A 24,599-nucleotide genomic window follows, 5' to 3' on the forward strand; every position below is an offset into this window, starting at 1 on the left:
GAGAATGAGTAGTGTAGTGATTAAATGGTTCAGTCCGTAGGTTAGAGAGACCGGGTAGTGTAGTGATTAAATGGTTTAGTCCGTAGGTTAGAGAGACTGGGTAGTGTAGTGATTAAATGGTTTAGTCCATAGGTTAGAGAATGAGTAGTGTAGTGATTAAATGGTTCAGTCCGTAGGTTAGAGAGACCGGGTAGTGTAGTGATTAAATGGTTTTGTCCGTAGGTTAGAGAGACTGGGTAGTGTAGTGATTAAATGGTTTAGTCCGTAGGTTAGAGACTGGGTAGTGTAGTGATTAAATGGTTTAGTCCGTAGGTTAGAGAGACTGGGTAGTGTAGTGATTAAATGGTTTAGTCCATAGGTTAGAGAATGAGTAGTGTAGTGATTAAATGGTTCAGTCCGTAGGTTAGAGAGACCGGGTAGTGTAGTGATTAAATGGTTTTGTCCGTAGGTTAGAGAGACTGGGTAGTGTAATGATTAAATGGTTCAGTCCATAGGTTAGAGAGACCGGGTAGTGTAATGATTAAATGGTTCAGTCCGTAGGTTAGAGGGCCGGGTAGTGTAATGATTAAATGGTTCAGTCCGTAGGTTAGAGAGACCGGGTAGTGTAGTGATTAAATGGTTTTGTCCGTAGGTTAGAGAGACCGGGTAGTGTAGTGATTAAATGGTTCAGTCCGTAGGTTAGAGAGACTGGGTAGTGTAATGATTAAATGGTTCAGTCCATAGGTTAGAGAGACTGGGTCTGAGTTGTGATTAAATGGTTCAGTCCATAGGTTAAAGAGACTGGGTCTGAGTTGTGATTAAATGGTTCAGTCCGTGAGTTAAAGAGACTGGGTCTGAGTTGTGATTAAATGGTTCAGTCCGTAGGTTAGAGAGACTGGGTAGTGTAGTGATTAAATGGTTCAGTCCGTAGGTTAGAGAGACTGGGTCTGAGTCGTGATTAAATGGTTCAGTCCGTAGGTTAGAGAGACTGGGTAGTGTCGTGATTAAATGGTTCAGTCCGTAGGTTAGAGAGAGACTGGGTAGTGTCGTGATTAAATGGTTCAGTCCGTGGGTTAGAGAGACTGGGTAGTGTAGTGATTAAGTGGTTCAGTCCGTGGTTAGAGAGACTGGGTGGTGTAGTGATTAAATGGTTCAGTCCGTAGGTTAGAGACGGGTAGTGTATTGATTAAATGGTTCAGTCCGTAGGTTAAAGAGACTGGGTAGTGTCGTGATTAAATGGTTCAGTCCGTAGGTTAGAGACTGGGTAGTGTATTGATTAAATGGTTCAGTCCGTAGGTTAGAGAGACTGGGTGGTGTAGTGATTAAATGGTTCAGTCCGTAGGTTAGAGAGATTGGGTAGTGTATATGGATTTTCACTGATTTTAACAAGTAATGGTTAAACAATCCAAACTTTAATACAAAATATGGTCATAAGAAATGATTATAAAAGTATTGCACAAGAATAGTCATGTTCTTATACAAACCACTGTTCACTGTATTGTGATATATGTTTTAAAGGCAAGTCAAATCCATTGTGTTTTTTTTAGAGGCAGTTGCATGATGACCAATGTGCAAAGCCTAATCGTGTTATAATCACATTATAATATTCATAAGGGAAAATCCCTCCACATCTGTCACATAGCAAATCCTATTGCCTCTAATGACAATGAAATATGACATTCCCTTGGAGGTCAATAGTGATCAGGTCTCCATGTGAAATTGTGTGACTGCCTTTTGTAAGGACACCTTTCTTTCTTTCTTTCTTTCTGTGTGGAGCTCCCTATTGGTCCCTGCAATATTCGAGGTCTCCCCATTGGTCCATACGATGTTCGAAGTTCCCCATTGGTTCATATGATATTCCAAGTTCCCCATTGGTTCATATGATATTCAGAGTTCCCCATTGGTTCATATGATATTCAGAGTTCCCCATTGGTTTATATGATATTCAGAGTTCCCCATTGGTCCATGTGATATTCAGGGTTGGTCCATACGATGTTCCAAGTTCCCCATTGGTTCATATGATATTCAGAGTTCCCCATTGGTCCATGTGATATTCAGGGTTGGTCCATACGATGTTCCAAGTTCCCCATTGGACCATATATGATATTCAAAGTACCTCATTTGTCCATACGATAATCAGATACCTGATTTATGTGGTCCATGTGTAACCAGGCCAGTGCAGCACAGCTCTGTGGCATTGAAGTAGTGTTTCAGTAGTGTTTAAATGGTAAGAGTCCCCTATCCTCCCTGGGGCCATCCGTGTATCCCCAGCCAGACTCATACTGTACATATAGCTGTGTATCCCCAGCCAGACTCATACTGTACATATAGCTGTGTATCCCTGGCCAGAGCTCTACTGTACATATAGCTGTGTATCTCCTGCCAGAGCTCTACTGTACATATAGCTGTGTATCCCCAGCCAGACTCATACTGTACATATAGCTGTGTATCCCTGGCCAGAGCTCTACTGTACATATAGCTGTGTATCTCCTGCCAGAGCTCTACTGTACATATAGCTGTGTATCCCTGGCCAGAGCTCTACTGTACATATAGCTGTGTATCTCCTGCCAGAGCTCTACTGTACATATAGCTGTGTATCCCTGGCCAGAGCTCTACTGTACATATAGCTGTGTATCTCCTGCCAGAGCTCTACTGTACATATAGCTGTGTATCTCCTGCCAGAGCTCTACTGTACATATAGCTGTGTATCTCCTGCCAGAGCTCTACTGTACATATAGCTGTGTATCTCCTGCCAGAGCTCTACTGTACATATAGCTGTCTCCAGCCATACTGTACTTAAAGCTCTGTCTCACATGTCCTCCTCAGATAGGCTTAGTCTCAATCGCCCGTATTATCTCTTGCTCAATCCTTATGTCCTGGGTGTTGATGTCGGCATCTCCCACCTGGCCGTTCTCATACCTAAAGAGAGAGAGAGAGATTTTGGTTTGTGTTCATTAGGGCACGAAACATTTTTAAACAGAAAATGTGTTTTTGGACAAGTCCATGGTAGTCGCTCCCTGTTTCAGTCTGTTTTCTTTCATTTGGTGTCTAGTAAACACAACCCTGATGTATGTAGTCCTAATAGCTATGTTGTGTTTCAGTGAAAGGGGATTGAGAGGTCAGTGAAAGGGGATTGAAAGGTCAGTGAAAGGGGATTGAAAGGTCAGTGAAAGGGGATTGAAAAGGTCAGTGAAAGGGGATTGAAAGGTCAGTGAAAGGGGATTGAAAGTTCAGTGAAAAGGGATTGAGAGGTCAGTGAAAGGGGATTGAAAGGTCAGTAAAAGGGATTGAGAGGTCAGTGAAAGGGGATTGAGAGGTCAGTGAAAGGGGATTGAGAGGTCAGTGAAAGGGGATTGAAAGGTCAGTGAAAGGGGATTGAAAGGTCAGTGAAAGGGGATTGAAAGGTCAGTGAAAGGGGATTGAAAGGTCAGTGAAAGGGGATTGAAAGGTCAGTGAAAGGGGATTGAAAGGTCAGTGAAAGGGGATTGAAAGGTCAGTGAAAGGGATTTGAAAGGTCAGTGAAAGGGGATTGAAAGGTCAGTGAATGTTTGTTGTCGTGTGTAGTTTACTGAAGCTCCTTGCTCACACAAAGAAGAATCGTGTACAGACGTGGTCGGTATTGGACACACCCACGTGTCCCCATGTTTCTGAAGGTCCTTTGAAGTTATCACTGAGGAAACAATAATCAATCTATCAGTCAATCGATTGCTTTATACATTTTATAGACCGGGGGGGGGGGGGGGGGCTCCACGACAGACTATTGGGAAAAAACCTGATTCATAGACCAATCAAATAAGCTTCAGGCTACAAATGCAGGACAGTCATGTCTGTTTATTTTGATATCATAATGATAAGTTGTACTGGAAGGTGAAAGGATTGTTTTCTGTACCTTCACAAAGTGCGATGCAGTTTAAATTCCTGCTCTGTAGAAACCTGGACTGGCCCCGTCTTTCCTGGAGGGACAAAGAGTTACTGTAAAAACACATTCAATATAACTTGGAACAAAATAATTTCTTTACTTAGATGTGCCTGTATGTATTTCTGTTCCAGTAGTGTGTTTTGTTGTACAGTATGTCAACGTCTTCATATGTACCTGTTGTACGGTGTTGATACGATTGTAACGTTTGCCCAGCTCCTGTTTGGTGGTCACGTGGTGCTGTCCTTTACCCATTCCTGAGTATCCATATGAGACGCTAGAGACAGGACTCAGGTAGATACCCTTCCCGTATGCAGCACCATGCAGCTTGTACAGGACATTTGAACAAAGGGTGAACTGAAGGACATTTGAACAAAGGGTGAACTGAAGGACAGTAGCTTCTTTTTTTTTTCTTTTCTTTTTTAAAAACTTTTTAAAAGACTACCATATCAGATAGACAGGAGATCTAGAATTGTTGTCCCTTGGTACAATTATCTAAGATTACATTTTCATCCTTTCAAATGAATGCGTTTGTTGCTTTGAGTGTTACATACCTGCAGTTTTGTGCATGAGGCGTTGACAAGTCCATTTCTCAGAATAGAATGCCAGTTCTCTATGTGGGAACCGCTGGAGAAACAGAATGACAGAGATGTTCGAGTGACTATAGAATGGTGTGTGTATGTGTGTGTGAGTGAGAGACATACTGGAATGCGAAGGTGCTGCCATATAGTTTCCTAGCGACACGGAAGCGAGCTTCTTTAGCAGGAGGGCTACTGGTCAACAGGAACTGATGTGGAGTGTGCATGAACTTCAGTTGCTATGTAGGAGGAAAAGAATTAGGGAAAAGAAAAACGCACAAGAGAATGTCCAGTGTATGAGGGTGAAGCTGGACATGTGGCTGACACTTTGAGCAGAACAAAATGTGACTGGAGTACAGTCAGGGGAGCAACTTTCACTGGGGACATGTCCCCCCCCCCACCCAACACTCTGAAATTGCATTTTTTTGTCCCCCCCCAGTTTTATCATAGGAATGTGATACAAAATGAGGCAACGGTGTGCTTTAGGACCATGCAGACACCTCAGAGTGGTCGGGTAGGCTGTTTGGAGTGTTTATCCGACTGGATAAAAAAATATATATATATATTTTTTAAAGTTATGTCCCCCTCACTTTTAAAATCAAAGTTGCGCCCCTGGGTACACACCCCCAAAAAGTTGAGAAGCACTGATTACAAAAAAAACTAGGCACTGGTAGCCTTTTTGTTTTTTTACCACTGTCTTCCACATATTATCAGCTGCTACCTCCAGGCAGTGAATGAACAGCGGTATTGTCCCAGCGTACCCTGTTCAGCGGTAGCTTGACAATATGTGATCTGTTGCTTGATGTGATCCATTGAAGCAGAGGGTGAGCAAGAGGATCTATGGTGTCCATCTGTTTCTTGATTGATGAATACGGACCCTGAAAAACAGTTTGTGATCATACATAGTAAAGTGAATGAGTCGGTAGATGAAGAGACATTTGAACACGTTTGAATGTGTGATTTCATTGGTTGCGTTAGTCACCTGGGTCATCTCCCTGATGGTCATGATGCTGTCCAGAGCTTTCTGCAGTCGATCGTAGCTCTTCTTCTGTGACAGAAGAAAACACGTGATGCAGGTTAGTTTCAGTAAAAAAGGAAGACCTGTAAGAGATACTTTTAATGGTCAGACATTCGGTGCGCACTGTAAAGTCTGATTTATCAGCTGTAAAGTCAGGTCTCACACCACTGTAAAGTCTGCTTCATCAGCCAGGTCTCACACCACTGTAAAGTCTGCTTCATCAGCCAGGTCTCACACCACTGTAAAGTCTGCTTCATCAGCCAGGTCTCACACCACTGTAAAGTCTGCTTCATCATCCAGGTCTCACACCACTGTAAAGTCTGCTTCATCATCCAGGTCTCACACCACTGTAAAGTCTGCTTCATCAGCCAGGTCTCACATCACTGACTGAAGTCTGATTTATCAGCCAGGTCTCACACCACTGTAAACTCTGCTTCATCAGCCAGGTCTCACACCACTGTAAAGTCTGCTTCATCAGCCAGGTCTCACACCACTGTAAAGTCTGCTTCATCAGCCAGGTCTCACACCACTGTAAAGTCTGCTTCATCAGCCAGGTCTCACACCACTGTAAAGTCTGCTTCATCAGCCAGGTCTCACAACGCTGTAAACTCTGATTTATCAGCCAGTTCTGCAGTGAGTTGATGAGGTCATGTGGCCTGAACATTGTGCTAGTCCAGTACCTTGGGACTGAAGGCCAGAGACTTGGAGTTGTATGGGTCGACAACAGTACCTTGGGACTGAAGGTCAGAGACTTGGGGTTGTATGGGTCGACAACAGTACCTTGGGACTGAAGGCCAGAGACTTGGGGTTGAATGGGTCGACCACAGAGGGGTATGGCTCGAAGATGATGCTCTTCCGGGAGGACTCCAGAGCTGCCCGGCACATGGCTACCAACAAGTCCACTACCTGGAGGTCACCCAAAACCCAGTACGGTAGTTATAATCACTGATGTGTGTGTGTGTGTGTGTGTGTGTGTTTGTATGTTTGTATGTTTTTGTGTTTGTGTGTGTGTATTTGTCTTACCTCTGCTCCATTCGACACCTCCTCTGCAGCTCCTGCCATCACTCCCAAGGTGTAGAAAGAAAACACACACAGTTCCCTGCTACACACTGCAGGCTGTAAACACACACAGTTCCCTGCTACACACTGCAGGCTGTAAACACACACAGTTCCCTGCTACACACTGCAGGCTGTAAACACACACAGCTCCCTGCTACACACTGCAGGCTGTAAACACACACAGTTCCCTGCTACACACTGCAGGCTGTAAACACACACAGCTCCCTGCTACACACTGCAGGCTGTAAACACACACAGTTCCCTGCTACACACTGCAGGCTGTAAACACGCACAGTTCCCTGCTACACACTGCAGGCTGTAAACACACACAGTTCCCTGCTACACACTGCAGGCTGTAAACACACACAGCTCCCTGCTACACACTGCAGGCTGTAAACACACACAGCTCCCTGCTACACACTGCAGGCTGTAAACACACACAGTTCCCTGCTACACACTGCAGGCTGTAAACACACACAGCTCCCTGCTACACACTGCAGGCTGTAAACACACACAGCTCCCCGCTACACACTGCAGGCTGTAAACACACACAGTTCCCTGCTACACACTGCAGGCTGTAAACACACACAGCTCTCTGCTACACACTGCAGGCTGTAAACACACACAGCTCCCTGCTACACACTGCAGGCTGTAAACACACACAGTTCCCTGCTACACACTGCAGGCTGTAAACACACACAGCTCCCTGCTACACACTGCAGGCTGTAAACACACACAGTTCCCTGCTACACACTGCAGGCTGTAAACACACACAGCTCCCTGCTACACACTGCAGGCTGTAAACACTCAGATAAAATCCAACTATTATAGTAACTACTATATTTCTGTAGTAAAGCCATCCAGTTAACAGAATATTTGAATTCACTTTACTTATATACTGCATGTATAATTCATTGTTATGTGGTTGTAGTAAGCATGTATTGTCCCCCAATAATGTCTCAGAATTATCCGGACTAAATAACAAACAGTTTTAAGAGAGCATACCTTCAACATAGAGCGTACTGAAAGATGTGTCGTTCGTCACAGACCACACAGTATTCATTCAGAGTGGGGATTCTCTGTTCTGCGTATTTCATTACCTACAATCCACACAGAAAGGAATCAGTCAATGTTGTGACGTATTGCTATAGCAGATGAGAAAATTATAATATCCCCCGTTTCTGTGGTTATATTTCTGCCTCAGTAAACACATCTGAAAAATAGCCTTGCCTCAAGCTGTTCAAGGGTTTGTTTGCCGTCTGGCAACATGAGGTTAACCTGGATACTGTACAAAACATGAGATTAACCTGGATACGGTATAAAACATATAATTAACCTGGATATAGTTTAAAACATGAGATTAACCTGGATACTGTTTGAAACCTGAGATTAACCTGGATACTGTATAAAACATGAGATTAACCTGGATACGGTATAAAACATGAGATTAACCTGAATACTGTTTGAAACCTGAGATTAACCTGGATACTGTATAAAACATGAGATTAACCTGAATACTGTATAAAACATGAGATTAACCTGGATATAGTTTAAAACCTGAGATTAACCTGAATACTGTATAAATGCTCTTTATACAGTTTCACCAAGAGCCCATTACATCAATCACTCACTCATTCACTAAATTTGCTGACGGTTCAGGAAGAATTGCATATTATGTCAGTTAGAGCAAAGGTATTAGTCTTTACCTGTACTAAGAACCCATGTTGCAGGGTGGGGGCTGACTTGCACTGAATAAAGGCTTGGGATGAGAACAGCAGCTCAATCAGCTGTTTAGTTGTGATGTGAGCCGGAGACTTGACAGCAGACACTGCCACCCTCTGAGGAGAGAAGAGAGGACGTGATGTCACATGGATGGATAGAAACCAAAACATGATGAACATAATGTGGACACTAAAGATGGCTAATTTGAATGAGCAAATACACAAACAAGTTACAACAATTTCAAGCATTTTAGTAACCATATATGGCATTAGCTCGGTTCTGTATTTATTTGTGTTTTGTTGCCACAGCAATCATAAGGGTACAGAAACCAGGCTAACATGGCATTAATGAGACCTGCACTCAGAAAAAAGATGCTATCTCGAACCTAAAAGGTTCTTCAGCTGTCCCAATAGGGGAACCCTTAGAAGAACCCTTTTGGTTCCAGAACGCTTTTAGTTTCAGGTAGAACCTTTTGGGTTCCATGTAGAACCCTTTCAACAGATGGTTCTACATGGAACTTAAAAAGGGTTCCACATGGAACCAAAAAGGTCCTACCTAGCTGATGATGAGGTCCTGGCCATACTAGGTAGGTAGTTGAGGATAGCTGATGATAGGTCCTGGCCATACCTTGCCATTAGTTGTGTACGTGAGGAGTTCTCCTCTGGTGTTCTTGATGGTGTAAGCCATTGTCCGATTCACAAGGCGATTCACTTTCAGCTCCGGTCCAATCATCTTCACCTTCAGAACATGCTCTTGGCCACTGGACCTGGGTCACACAGGGAAGGGAGCAGAGAATGCGATGACACTGAGAACGAAAGATCCATGAAACTACAAGCCTTTGGAGAAACAAACCTTAGACCTAACATGAACCACTCTTGTATATCTGACGATTTGATAGGTTTGTGAAATTTGGTAATTCCTTCTAATAGGTTGGATGGAATTGATGTCATATTGCTTAAACCTATTCAGAATACACCACTGGTCTAATGATACAGAAGTGCACTGAGGCTGAGTGTGGACTGCAGCTGTGTACTTGGATATGGGCGAGAGGATGCTGAGTCCAGCCCTGAACCTCTTGATGGTTCCTCCAGGTTTGAACCAAGTGTGTCTGGTCTTCTGTTGTGCCGTGAGGGGTTTCATTACTCAGGTACTTCCACTGCTGGGACACAAAGCTAGAGATGACCCTGAGAGGGAGAGAGGAGGAGGAGGAGGAGGAGGAGGAGGAGGAGGAGGAGGAAGAAGAAGAAGAGAGAGATGTCATCACTCATGTCCATTGCTTTGCTTTTTGTTCTGTCCACTCCATTGCCTCCAAAGATGTATCTTTTCACATTCTTAGTAGTTTTAATATTAAAACCTATGTAGCAGATTTTGATTTGAAATCACACTCTGGTTATGGGGGAAGGGGTGGCCCTGCCTAAATGTACCAACACTAGTCCTTCCAGACAGATATTATAGCATGTATAATGGGGGGAGGGGGGGGGGGAGGGGGCCCCTGCCTAAATGTACCAACAATAGTCCTTCCAGACAGATATTATAGCATGTATAATGGGGGGAGGGGGCCCTGCCTAAATGTACCAACAATAGTCCTTCCAGACAGATATTATAGCATGTATAATGGGGTGGTGAGGGTGAGGGGTGAGGGGGGGCCCTGCCTAAATGTACCAACAATAGTCCTTCCAGACAGATATTATAGCATGTATAATGGGGGAGGGGGGGAGGGGAGGGGGGGGCCCTGCCTAAATGTACCAACAATAGTCCTTCCAGACAGATATTATAGCATGTATAATGGGGGGAGGGGGGGAGGGGGGAGGGGGGGGGGGGCCCTGCCTAAATGTACCAACAATAGTCCTTCCAGACAGATATTATAGCATGTATAATAGCGTAGTTATAATGCTTTCCAGTGAATGGTTTGAGCAGAAAATTACACTTCTACTGTGTTGGTGAGATATAGACTAAGCTAAACAAGGCTAAACTAGACTAGACTAATCTAGACTAGACTGGACTAATCTAAACTAGACTAATCTAGTCTCGACTAGACTAGACTAATCTAGACTAAACTAAACTAGACTAGACTAATCTAAACTAGACTAGACTAATCTAAACAAGACTAGACTAATCTAAACTAGACTACTCTAGACTAGACTAATCTAAACTAGACTAATCTAGACTAGACTAATCTAGACTAGTCTAGACTAAATTAGACTAGACTAATCTAAACTAGACTAGATTAATCTAAACTAGACTAATCTAGACTAGACTAATCTAGACTAGACTAATCTAGACTCAAACTAATCTAGACTAGACTAAACTAGACTAGACTAAACTAGACTAGACTAAACTAGACTAATCTAGACTCGACTAATCTAGACTAGACTAAACTAGACTAGACTAAACTAGACTAATCTAGACTAGACTAATCTAGACTCGACTAATCTAGACTAGACTAATCTAGACTCGACTAATCTAGACTAGACTAAACTAGACTAGACTAGACTAGACTAAACTAGACTAATCTAGACGAGACTAATCTAGACTAGACTAGACTAAACTAGACTAGACTAAACTAGACTAGACTAGACTAGAATGGAACTCTAGGTCTATAGTCAGAGGGGGAGTCTTATGATGCTCACTTCTGCAGCTGTAGTCCCAGGCTGAATCCTTCTCTGTTAGAAGGTTGGAAGACCTCCACAGAGGGTGCTGGTCCATTCAGGTATTGAGACAGTGAAAGCGCAGCCGGACAATAATAGGCTCTGTTGGGATGATCTTCCAGGCCCTGGCTACTTCATCCTGGAGACAAGACAGGAAACTGTGTCAGAAACATGGGATGATCCCCAGGGACATCCTAGACAACATGGGAGGATCCCCAGGGACCTCCTAGACAACATGAGAAGATCCCCAGGGACCTCCTAGACAACATGAGAAGATCCCCAGGGACATCCTAGACAACATGAGAAGATCCCCAGGGACATCCTAGACAACATGAGAAGATCCCCAGGGACCTCCTAGACAACATGGGAAGATCCCCAGGGACCTCCTAGACAACATGGGAAGATCCCCAGGGACATCCTAGACAACATGAGAAGATCCCCAGGGGACCTCCTAGACAACATGGGAAGATCCCCAGGGACATCCTAGACAACATGAGAAGATCCCCAGGGACCTCCTAGACAACATGAGAAGATCCCCAGAGACCTCCTAGACAACATGAGAAGATCCCCAGGGACCTCCTAGACAACATGAGAAGATCCCCAGGGACCTCCTAGACAACATGAGAAGATCCCAGGGACCTCCTAGACAACATGAGAAGATCCCCAGGGACCCCTAGACAACATGGGAAGATCCCCAGGGACATCCTAGACAACATGAGAAGATCCCCAGGGACCTCCTAGACAACATGAGAAGATCCCCAGGGACCTCCTAGACAACATGGGAAGATCCCCAGGGACATCCTAAACAACATGAGAAGATCCCCAGGAACATCCTAGACAACAAGGAAGATCCCCAGGGACATCAACATGGGAAGATCCCCAGGGACATCAACATGGGAAGATCCCCAGGGACATCAACAAGGGAAGATCCCCAGGGACATCAACATGGGAAGATCCCCAGGGACATCAACATGGAAGATCCCCAGGGACATCAACATGGGAAGATCCCCATGGACATCAACATGAGAAGATCCCCAGGGACATCAACATGGGAAGATCCCCAGGGACCTCCTAGACAACATGAGAAGATCCCCCAGGGACATCAACATGGGAAGATCCCCAGGGACATCAACATGGGAAGATCCCCAGGGACCTCCTAGACAACATGAGAAGATCCCCAGGGACATCAACATGGGAAGATCCCAGGGACATCAACATGGGAAGATCCCCAGGGACATCAACATGAGAAGATCCCCAGGGACATCAACATGGGAAGATCCCCAGGGACATCCTAAACAACATGGGAAGATCCCCCAGGGACATCAACATGGGAAGATCCCCAGGGACATCAACATGGGAAGATCCCCCAGGGACATCAACATGGGAAGATCCCCCCAGGGACATCAACATGGGAAGATCCCCAGGGACATCAACATGGGAAGATCCCCAGGGACATCAACATGGGAAGATCCCCAGGGACATCAACAAGGGAAGATCCCCAGGGACATCAACATGGGAAGATCCCCAGGGACATCAACATGGAAGATCCCCATCAACATGGGAAGATCCCCATCATCAACATGGGAAGATCCCCAGGGACATCAACATGGGAAGATCCCCAGGGACCTCCTAGACAACATGAGAAGATCCCCAGGGACATCAACATGGGAAGATCCCCAGGGACATCAACATGGGAAGATCCCCAGGGACATCAACATGAGAAGATCCCCAGGGACATCAGACATGGGAAGATCCCCAGGGACATCAACATGGGACAGGAAGATCCCCAGGGACATCAACATGGGAAGAAGATCCCCAGGGACATCAACATGGGAAGATCCCCCAGGGACATCCATGGGAGATCAACATGAGAAGATCCCCAGGGACATCAACATGGGAAGATCCCCCAGGGACATCAACATGGGAAGATCCCCAGGGACATCAACATGGGAAGATCCCCAGGGACATCAACATGGGAAGATCCCCAGGGACATCAACATGGGAAGATCCCCCAGGGACATCAACATGGGAAGATCCCCAGGGACATCAACATGGGAAGATCCCCAGGGACATCAACATGGGAAGATCCCCATCAACATGGGAAGATCCCCATCAACATGGGAAGATCCCCAGGGACATCAACATGGGAAGATCCCCAGGGACATCAACATGGGAATCAACACGATCCCCAGGGACATCAACATGGGAAGATCCCCAGGGACATCAACATGGGAAGATCCCCAGGGACATCAACATGGGAAGATCCCCAGGGACATCAACATGGGAAAATCCCCAGGGACATCAACAAGGGAAGAAGATCTCCCAGGGACATCAACATGGGAAGATCCCCAGGGACATCAACATGGGAAGATCCCCAGGGACATCAACATGGGAAGATCCCCAGGGACATCAACATGGGAAGATCCCCAGGGACATCAACATGGGAAGATCCCCCAGGGACATCCTAGACCTAGACAACATGAGAAGATCCCCCAGGGACATCAACATGGGAAGATCCCCAGGGACATCAACATGGGAAGATCCCCAGGGACCTCCTAGACAACATGAGAAGATCCCCAGGGACATCAACATTGGAAGATCCCCCAGACATCCCCCCCAGGGACATCAACATGGGAAGATCCCCAGGACCTCCTAGACAACATGGAAGATCCCCAGGGACATCAACATGAGAAGATCCCCAGGGACATCAACATGGGAAGATCCCCAGGGACATCGACATGGGAAGATCCCCATCAACATGGGAAGATACCCCAGGGACATCAACATGGGAAGATCCCCAGGGACATCAACATGGAAGATCCCCATGGACATCAACATGAGAAGATCCCATCAACATGGGAAAATCCCCAGGGACATCAACAAGGAAGATCTCCCAGGGACATCAACAAGGGAAGATCTCCCAGGGACATCAACATGGGAAGATCCCCAGGGACATCGACATGGGAAGATCCCCAGGGACATCAACATGGGAAGATCCCCAGGGACATCAACATGGGAAGATCCCCAGGGACATCAACATGGGAAGATCCCCAGGGACATGAGAAGATCCCCCAGGGACATCAACATCCCCAAGGACATCAACATGGGAAGATCCCCAGGGACCTCCAGGGACATCAACATTGGAAGATCCCCCAGGGACATCAACATGGGATGATCCCCAGGGGGAAGATCCCCAGGGACCTCCTAGACAACATGAGAAGATCCCCAGGGACATCAACATGGGAAGATCCCCAGGGACATCAACATGAGAAGATCCCCCAGGGACATCGACATGGGAAGATCCCCAGGGACATGGGAAGATCCCCCAGGGACATCAACATGGGAAGATCCCCCAGGGACATCAACATGGGAAGATCCCCAGGGACATCAACATGGGAAGATCCCCAGGGACATCAACATGGGAAGATCCACAGGGACCTCCTAGACAACATGAGAAGATCCCCAGGGACATCAACATGGGAAGATCCCCAGGACATCAACATGGGAAGATCCCCAGGGACCTCCTAGACAACATGAGAAGATCCCCAGGGACATCAACATGGGAAGATCCCCCAGGGACATCAACATGGGAAGATCCCCAGGGACATCAACATGGGAAGATCCCCAGGGACCTCCTAGACAACATGAGAAGATCCCCAGGGACATCAACATGGGAAGATCCCCAGGGACATCAACATGGGAGGGACATCAACATGAAGATCCCCCAGGGACATCAACATGGGAAGATCCCCAGGGACATCAACATGGGAAGATCCCCCAGGGACATCAACATGGGAAGATCCCAGGGACATCAACAAGGGAAGATCCCCAGGGACATCAACATGGGAAGATCCCCAGGGACATCAACATGGGACATCAACATGGAAGATCCCCAGGGACATCAACATGGGAAGATCCCCAGGGACCTCCTAGACAACATGAGAAGATCCCCAGGGACATCAACATGGGAAGATCCCCAGGGACATCAACATGGGAAGATCCCCAGGGACCTCCTAGACAACATGGAAGATCCCCAGGGACATCAACATGGGAAGATCCCCAGGGACATCAACATGGGAAGATCCCCATGGACATCAACATGAGAAGATCCCCAGGGACATCAACATGGGAAGATCCCCAGGGACCTCCTAGACAACATGAGAAGATCCCCAGGGACATCAACATGGGAAGATCCCCAGGGACATCAACAAGGAAGATCCCCAGGGACATCAACATGGGAAGATCCCCAGGGACATCAACATGGGAAGATCCCCCAGGGACATCAACATGGGAAGATCCCCAGGGACATCAACATGGGAAGATCCCCAGGGACATCAACATGGGAAGATCCCCAGGGACATCAACATGGGAAGATCCCCAGGGACATCCTAGACAACATGAGAAGATCCCCAGGGACATCAACATGGGAAGATCCCCAGGGACATCAACATGAGAAGATCCCCAGGGACATCAACATGGGAAGATCCCCAGGGACCTCCTAGACAACATGAGAAGATCCCCAGGGACATCAACATGGGAAGATCCCCAGGGACATCAACAACATGAGAAGATCCCCAGGGACATCAACATGGGAAGATCCCCAGGGACATCAACATGAGAAGATCCCCAGGGACATCAACATGGGAAGATCCCCAGGGACCTCCTAGACAACATGAGAAGATCCCCCAGGGACATCAACATGGGAAGATCCCCAGGGACATCAACATGGGAAGATCCCCAGGGACATCAACATGGGAAGATCCCCAGGGACATCAACATGGGAAGATCCCAGGGACATCAACATGGGAAGATCCACAGGGACATCCTAGACAACATGGGAAGATCCCCCAGGGACATCAACATGGGAAGATCCCCAGGGACATCAACATGGGAAGATTCCCCAGGGACATCAACATGGGAAGATCCCCCAGGGACATCAACATGGGAAGATCCCCAGGGACATCAACATGGGAAGATCCCCCAGGGACATCCCCAACATCAACATGGGAAGATCCCCAGGGACATCAACATGGGAAGATCCCCAGGGACATCAACATGGGAAGATCCCCAGGGACATCAACATGGGAAGATCCCCAGGGACATAACATGGGAAGATCCCCAGGGACATCAACATGGGAAGATCCCCAGGGACATCAACATGGGAAGATCCCCAGGGACATCAACAACAAGGGAAGATCCCCAGGGACATCAACATGGGAAGATCCCCAGGGACATCATCCCCAGACATGGGAAGATCCCCAGGGACATCAACATGGGAAGATCCCCCAGGGACATCAACATGGGAAGATCCCCAGGGACATCAACATGGGAAGATCCCCAGGGACCTCCTAGACAACATGAGAAGATCCCCCAGGACATCAACATGGGAAGATCCCCAGGGACATCAACATGGGAAGATCCCCAGGACCTCCTAGACAACATGAGAAGATCCCCAGGGACATCAACATGAGAAGATCCCCAGGGACATCAACATGGGAAGATCCCCAGGGACATCGACATGGGAAGATCCCCAGGGACATCAACATGGGAAGATCCCCCAGGGACATCAACATGGGAAGATCCCCCAGGGACATCAACATGGGAAGATCCCCAGGGACATCAACATGGGAAGATCCCCAGGGACCTCCTAGACAACATGAGAAGATCCCCAGGGACATCAACATGGGAAGATCCCCAGGGACATCAACATGGGAAGATCCCCAGGGACCTCCTAGACAACATGAGAAGATCCCCAGGGACATCAACATGGGAAGATCCCCAGGGACATCAACATGGGAAGATCCCCCAGGGACATCAACATGGGAAGATCCCCAGGGACCTCCTAGACAACATGAGAAGATCCCCAGGGACATCAACATGAGAAGATCCCCCAGGGACATCAACATGGGAAGATCCCCAGGGACATCAACATGGGAAGATCCCCAGGGACATCAACATGGGAAGATCCCCAGGGACCTCCTAGACAACATGAGAAGATCCCCAGGGACATTAACATGGAAGATCCCCCAGGGACATCAACATGGGAAGATCCCCAGGGACATCAACATGGGAAGATCCCCAGGACCTCCTAGACAACATGAGAAGATCCCCAGGGACATCAACATGGGAAGATCCCCCAGGGACATCAACATGGGAAGATCCCCCAGGGACATCAACATGGGAAGATCCCCAGGGACATCAACATGGGAAGATCCCCCAGGGACATCAACATGGGAAGATCCCCAGGGACCTCCTAGACAACATGAGAAGATCCCCAGGGACCTCCTAGACAACATGAGAAGATCCCCAGGGACATCAACATGGGAAGATCCCCAGGGACCTCCTAGACAACATGAGAAGATCCCCAGGGACATCAACATGGGAAGATCCCCAGGGACATCAACATGAGAAGATCCCCAGGGACATCAACATGGGAAGATCCCCAGGGACCTCCTAGACAACATGAGAAGATCCCCAGGGACATCAACATGGGAAGATCCCCAGGGACATCAACATGAGAAGATCCCCAGGGACATCAACATGGGAAGATCCCCAGGGACATCAACATGAGAAGATCCCCAGGGACATCAACATGGGAAGATCCCCAGGGACCTCCTAGACAACATGAGAAGATCCCCCAGGGACATCAACATGGGAAGATCCCCCAGGGACATCAACATGGGAAGATCCCCAGGGACATCAACATGGGAAGATCCCCAGGGACATCAACATGGGAAGATCCCCAGGGACATCCTAGACAACATGAGAAGATCCCCAGGGACATCAACATGGGAAGATCCCCCAGGGACATCAACATGAGAAGATCCCCAGGGACATCAACATGGGAAGATCCCCAGGGACCTCCTAGACAACATGAGAAGATCCCCAGGGACATCAACATGGGAAGATCCCCAGGGACATCAACATGAGAAGATCCCCAGGGACATCAACATGAGAAGATCCCCAGGGACATCAACATGGGAAGATCCCCAGGGACCTCCTAGACAACATGAGAAGATCCCCCAGGGACATCAACATGGGAAGATCCCCCAGGGACATCAACATGGGAAGATCCCCAGGGACATCAACATGGGAAGATCCCCAGGGACATCAACATGGGAAGATCCCCAGGGACATCAACATGGGAAGATCCCCAGGGACATCTATATATAGAACTTAAAATATATATACTTGTATGTGATGCATATCATCTCATGTGTCTCCTGACCCCTCCTGTCTCAGCCTCCAGTATTTATGCTGCAGTAGTTTATGTGTCGGGGGGCTGGGGTCAGTTTGTTATATCTGGAGTACTTCTCCTGTCCAATTCGGTGTCCTGTGTGAATCTAAGTGTGCGTTCTCTAATTCTCTCATCCTCTCTCGGAGGACCTGAGCCCTAGGACCATGCCCCAGGACTACCTGACATGATGACTCCTTGCTGTCCCCAGTCCACCTGGCCGTGCTGCTGCTCCAGTTTCAACTGTTCTGCCTTATTATTATTCGACCATGCTGGTCATTTATGAACATTTGAACATCTTGGCCATGTTCTGTTATAATCTCTACCCGGCACAGCCAGAAGAGGACTGGCCACCCCACATAGCCTGGTTCCTCTCTAGGTTTCTTCCTAGGTTGTGGCCTTTCTAGGGAGTTTTTCCTAACCACCGTGCTTCTACACCTGCATTGCTTGCTGTTTGGGGTTTTAGGCTGGGTTTCTGTACAGCACTTTGAGATATCAGCTGATGTACGAAGGGCTATATAAATAAATTTGATTTGATTTGATGATCATGGTGAGTAGTGTAGTCGACTCACATCCAGGAAGCTGACATTGATTAGCATGTCAACGTCCACATCATCAATAGACCCATGCTCTCTGGAGAGGAGGAAGAAGAAGACAGGAAGAAGGTCATGAGTCATTTACCCTCTAGTCATTTAGCAGACGTTCTTATCCAGACATCTGTGTATTTTCGTACTCTTTCGTACTTTTCCATACGTGTGAAATGATAACAAGCATTTCATTGAGAGCAGATGACTTCCCATTGTACCCCCACCTCCCCGTTAACTCAAACCACATCCTACTATCTCTGTCAGTAAGTTAAGCAATGCCAAGGCTTCTATGTAACTTGTCGTACCTGACGGAGACAGCCGTGTCAGCGTAGATGGCCTTCACCCGAATCTATGTCCATGTCCAGTTGAGGATGTCTGTAGAGGTCAGTAGCACAGCCCTCCTACAGAGAGACAACAACACATGTACCTTAGAGACAAACCCTGTTAGTTAACTACCTTAAACAGAACTAGACAGAATAGCTTCAAAAAGAACACACACACACAGAGAGAGAGAGAGAGAGAGAGAGAGAAAAGAACCAGTTAACACCACAGCATTGACACACAACCACACAAAACATATTCACTAACGAACAAAACCAGATGGCCATGACAGAGAGTAAAATAGAATATTACACTGAACACAATACCTTCAAATACAACAGGGAGTACAACAGGGAGTACACCAGGGAGTACAACAGGGAGTACAACAGAGAATACAACAGGGAGTACAACAGGGAGTACAACAGAGAATACAACAGGGAGTACAACAGGGAGTACAACAGAGAGTACAACGTACAACAGAGAATACAACAGGGAGTACAACGTACAACAGAGAATACAACAGGGAGTACAACAGGGAGTACAACAGGGAGTACAACGTACAACAGAGAATACAAAAGGAGTACAACAGAGAATACAACAGAGAATACAAGAGATAATACAACAGGGAGTACAACAGAGAATACAACAGGGAGTACAACAGAGAATACAACAGAGAGTACAACAGAGAATACAACAGAGAATACAACAGAGAGTACAACAGAAAATACAACAGGAAGTACAACAGAGAATACAACAGAGAGTACAACAGAGAATACAACAGGAAGTACAACAGAGAGTACAACAGAGAATACAACAGGGAGTACAACAGAGAATACAACAGGGAGTACAACAGAGAATACAACAGGGAGTACAACAGAGAATACAACAGGGAGTACAACAGAGAATACAACAGGGAGTACAACAGAGAATACAACAGAGAGTACAACAGAGAATACAACAGGGAGTACAATAGGGAGTACAACAGAGAATACAACATACAACAGAGAGTACAACAGAGAGTACAACAGGAAGTACAACAGAGAATACAACAGGGAGTAGAACGTACAACAGAGAGTACAACAGAGAATACAACAGGGAGTACAACAGAGAATACAACAGCGAATACAACAGAGAATACAACAGGGAGTACAACAGGGAGTACAACATACAAGAGAGAGTACAACAGAGAATACAACAGGGAGTACACCAGGGAGTACAACATACAACAGAGAGTACAACAGGAAGTACAACAGAGAGTACAACAGGAAGTACAACAGAGAATACAACAGGGAGTACAACAGAGAATACAACAGGGAGTACAACAGAGAATACAACATACAACAGAGAGTACAACAGGAAGTACAACAGAGAATACAACAGGAGTACAACAGAGAATACAACAGGAAGACAACAGAGAATACAACAGAGAATACAACAGGGAGTACAACAGAGAATACAACAGAGAGTACAACAGAGAATACAACAGGGAGTACAACAGGGAGTACAACAGAGAATACAACATACAACAGAGAGTACAACAGAGAGTACAACAGGAAGTACAACAGGAAGTACAACAGAGAGTACAACAGGGAGTACAACGTACAACAGAGAGTACAACAGAGAATACAACAGGGAGTACACCAGGGAGTACAACATACAACAGAGAGTACAACAGGAAGTACAACAGAGAGTACAACAGGAAGTACAACAGAGAATACAACAGGGAGTACAACAGAGAAATACAACAGGGAATACAACAGAGAATACAACATACAACAGAGAGTACAACAGAGAGTACAACAGGAAGTACAAGAGAGAATACAACAGCGAATACAACAGAGAATACAACAGGGAGTACAACAGGAGTACAACATACAACAGAGAGTACAACAGAGAATACAACAGGGAGTACACCAGGGAGTACAACATACAACAGGAAGTACAACAGAGAGTACAACAGGAAGTACAACAGAGAATACAACAGGGAGTACAACAGAGAATACAACATACAACAGAGAGTACAACAGGAAGTACAACAGAGAATACAACAGGGAGTACACCAGGGAGTACAACAGAAAGTACAACAGAGAGTACAACAGGAAGTACAGCAGAGAATACAACAGGGAGTACAACATACAACAGAGAGTACAACAGGAAGTACAACAGAGAATACAACATTGAGTACAACAGAGAATACAACAGGGAGTACAACGTACAACAGAGAGTACAACAGAGAGTACAACAGGAAGTACAACAGAGAATACAACAGGAAGTACAACAGAGAATACAACAGAGAATACAACAAGAAGTACAACAGAGAATACAACAGGAAGTACAACAGAGAATACAACAGGAAGTACAACAGAGAATACAACAAGAAGTACAACAGAGAATACAACAGGAAGTACAACAGAGAGTAAAACAGGAAGTACAACAGAGAATACAACAGGAAGTACAACAGAGAATACAACAGGAAGTACAACAGAGAATACAACAGGAAGTACAACAGAGAATATAACAGGAAGTACAACAGAGAATACAACAGGGAGTACAACAGGAAGTACAACAGAGAATACAACAGGAAGTACAACAGGGAGTACAACAGGAAGTACAACAGAGAATACAACAGGAAGTACAACAGAGAATACAACAGGAAGTACAACAGAGAATACAACAGGGAGTACAACAGGAAGTATAACAGAGAATACAACAGGGAGTACAACAGAGAATACAACAGGGAGTACAACAGAGAATACAACAGGGAGTACAACAGAGAATACAACAGGAAGTATAACAGAGAATACAACAGGAGTACAACAGTAAGTACAACAGAGAATACAACAGGAAGTACAACAGAGAATACAACAGGGAGTACAACAGAGAATACAACAGGGAGTACAACAGAGAATACAACAGGAAGTACAACAGAGAATACAACAGGGAGTACAACAGGAAGTATAACAGAGAATACAACAGGGAGTACAACAGAGAATACAACAGGGAGTACAACAGAGAATACAACAGGAAGTATAACAGAGAATACAACAGGGAGTACAACAGAGAATACAACAGGGAGTACAACAGAGAATACAACAGGGAGTACAACAGAGAATACAACAGGGAGTACAACAGAGAATACAACAGGAAGTACAACAGAGAATACAACAGGAAGTATAACAGAGAATACAACAGGGAGTACAACAGAGAATACAACAGGAAGTACAACAGAGAATACAACAGAGAATACAACAGGGAGTACAACAGAGAATACAACAGGAAGTACAACAGAGAATACAACAGGGAGTACAACAGGGAGTACAACAGGGAGTACAACAGAGAATACAACAGGGAGTACAACAGAGAATACAACAGGGAGTACAACAGAGAATACAACAGGAAGTTTAACAGAGAATACAACAGGGAGTACACAAAATGCGGCAGGGTGTCCTAGTGGGGCGGCAGTGTAGCCTAGTGGTTAGAGCATTGGACTAGTAACCAAAAGGTTGCAAATTCAAATCCCCGAGCTGACAAGGTACAAATCTGTCGTTCTGCCCCTGAACAGGCAGTTAACCCACTGTTCCTAGGCCGTCATTGAAGATAAGAATTTGTTTTTAACTGACTTGCATGGTTAAATAAAGGAAAAATAAAATGATGCGTTACAGTCCATTGGAAGTTCTGATCAGATGTTTCACGGGGTCAGTACTCTAACAAACCTACAAAACAACGAAGCAGGCTACTTGTGTTTCCCTTTACTAACGCTGATTTTGTACGTATGTTGAAGAAGATTTACCTTGTAAGGATTCTGAGGTTATTGTGGTTATTTTTGCTACTTTAGCTGAATGGACTGATCGTGGAGACGCCTGCAAATTACTTAAAATATGCATGTACTCTGAGGAGAGCTCAGGGGCTGTACTGTAGGATCAGCTGGCTAACAGAGCCAAGGGGCTGTACTGTAGGATAAGCTGGCTAACAGAGCCAAGGGGCTGTACTGTAGGATCAGCTGGCTAACAGAGCCAAGGGGCTGTACTGTAGGATCAGCTGGCTAACGGAGCCAAGGGGCTGTACTGTAGGATCAGCTGGCTAACAGAGTCAAGGGGCTGTACTGTAGGATCAGCTGGCTAACGGAGTCAAGGGGCTGTACTGTAGGATCAGCTGGCTAACGGAGCCAAGGGGCTGTACTGTAGGATCAGCTGGCTAACGGAGCCAAGGGGCTGTACTGTAGGATCAGCTGGCTAACGGAGCCAAGGGGCTGTACTGTAGGATCAGCTGGCTAACAGAGCCAAGGGGCTGTACTGTAGGATCAGCTGGCTAACAGAGCCAAGGGGCTGTACTGTAGGATCAGCTGGCTAACAGAGCCAAGGGGCTGTACTGTAGGATCAGCTGGCTAACAGAGTCAAGGGGCTGTACTGTAGGATCAGCTGGCTAACGGAGCCAAGGGGCTGTACTGTAGGATCAGCTGGCTAACAGAGCTCAGGGGCTGTACTATAGGATCAGCTGGCTAACAGAGCCAAGGGGCTGTACTGTAGGATCAGCTGGCTAACAGAGTCAAGGAGCTGTACTGTAGGATCAGCTGGCTAACAGAGCCAAGGGGCTGTACTATAGGATCAGCTGGCTAACAGAGTCAAGGAGCTGTACTGTAGGATCAGCTGGCTAACGGAGCCAAGGGGCTGTACTGCAGGATCAGCTGGCTAATGGAGCCAAGGGGCTGTACTGCAGGATCAGCTGGCTAACGGAGTCAAGGAGCTGTACTGTAGGATCAGCTGGCTAACGGAGCCAAGGGGCTGTACTGTAGGATCAGCTGGCTAACGGAGCCAAGGGGCTGTACTGTAGATCAGCTGGCTAACGGAGCCAAGGGGCTGTACTGTAGGATCAGCTGGCTACCGGGAGCCAAGGGGCTGTACTGTAGGATCAGCTGGTTAACGGAGCCAAGGGGCTGTACTGTAGGATCAGCTGACTAACGGAGCCAAGGGGCTGTACTGTAGGATCAGCTGGCTAACGGAGCCAAGGGGCTGTACTGTAGGATCAGCTGGCTAACGGAGCCAAGGGGCTGTACTGTAGGATCAGCTGGCTAACGGAGCCAAGGGGCTGTACTGTAGGATCAGCTGGGTTGGCTAACGGAGCCAAGGGGCTGTACTGTAGATCAGCTGGCTAACGGAGCCAAGGGGCTGTACTGTAGGATCAGCTGGCTAACGGAGCCAGGGGGCTGTACTGTAGGATCAGCTGGCTAACGGAGCCAAGGGGCTGTACTGTAGGATCAGCTGGCTAACAGAGCCAAGGGCTGTACTGTAGGATCAGCTGGCTAACAGAGCCAAGGGGCTGTACTGTAGGATCAGCTGGCTAACAGAGCCAAGGGGGCTATATGTTAGCCTTGCTCTCCGTAAACATTCCAAATCTCCACACAGTGAGAGTCACAACACATAGATAGAATCATTCCTAATCTCCACACAGTGAGAGTCACAACACATAGATACTTATTTCATTCATTTCATGAAGCTATACAATACCCAATTCTCCCTGTGTGAAAAAAGTAAATTCCC

The 24,599-nt window shown here is 46.6% G+C and overlaps 1 protein-coding gene and 1 pseudogene across 2 annotated transcripts in view; both read right to left on the bottom strand.

Moving 5' to 3' along the window:
- Nucleotides 1-24,599, bottom strand: part of LOC135556712 (zinc finger protein 609-like) — a 648,963-nt gene that overhangs the window by 37,114 nt on the left and 587,250 nt on the right. The window lies entirely within an intron of this gene.
- LOC135555200 (protein mono-ADP-ribosyltransferase PARP6-like) overlaps nt 2,802-24,599 on the bottom strand; it is a 25,039-nt pseudogene continuing 3,241 nt past the window's right edge.

This window comes from Oncorhynchus masou, chromosome 15 (assembly GCF_036934945.1).
Source record: "Oncorhynchus masou masou isolate Uvic2021 chromosome 15, UVic_Omas_1.1, whole genome shotgun sequence".
In the NCBI taxonomy this organism is placed as follows: Eukaryota; Metazoa; Chordata; class Actinopteri; order Salmoniformes; family Salmonidae; genus Oncorhynchus; species Oncorhynchus masou.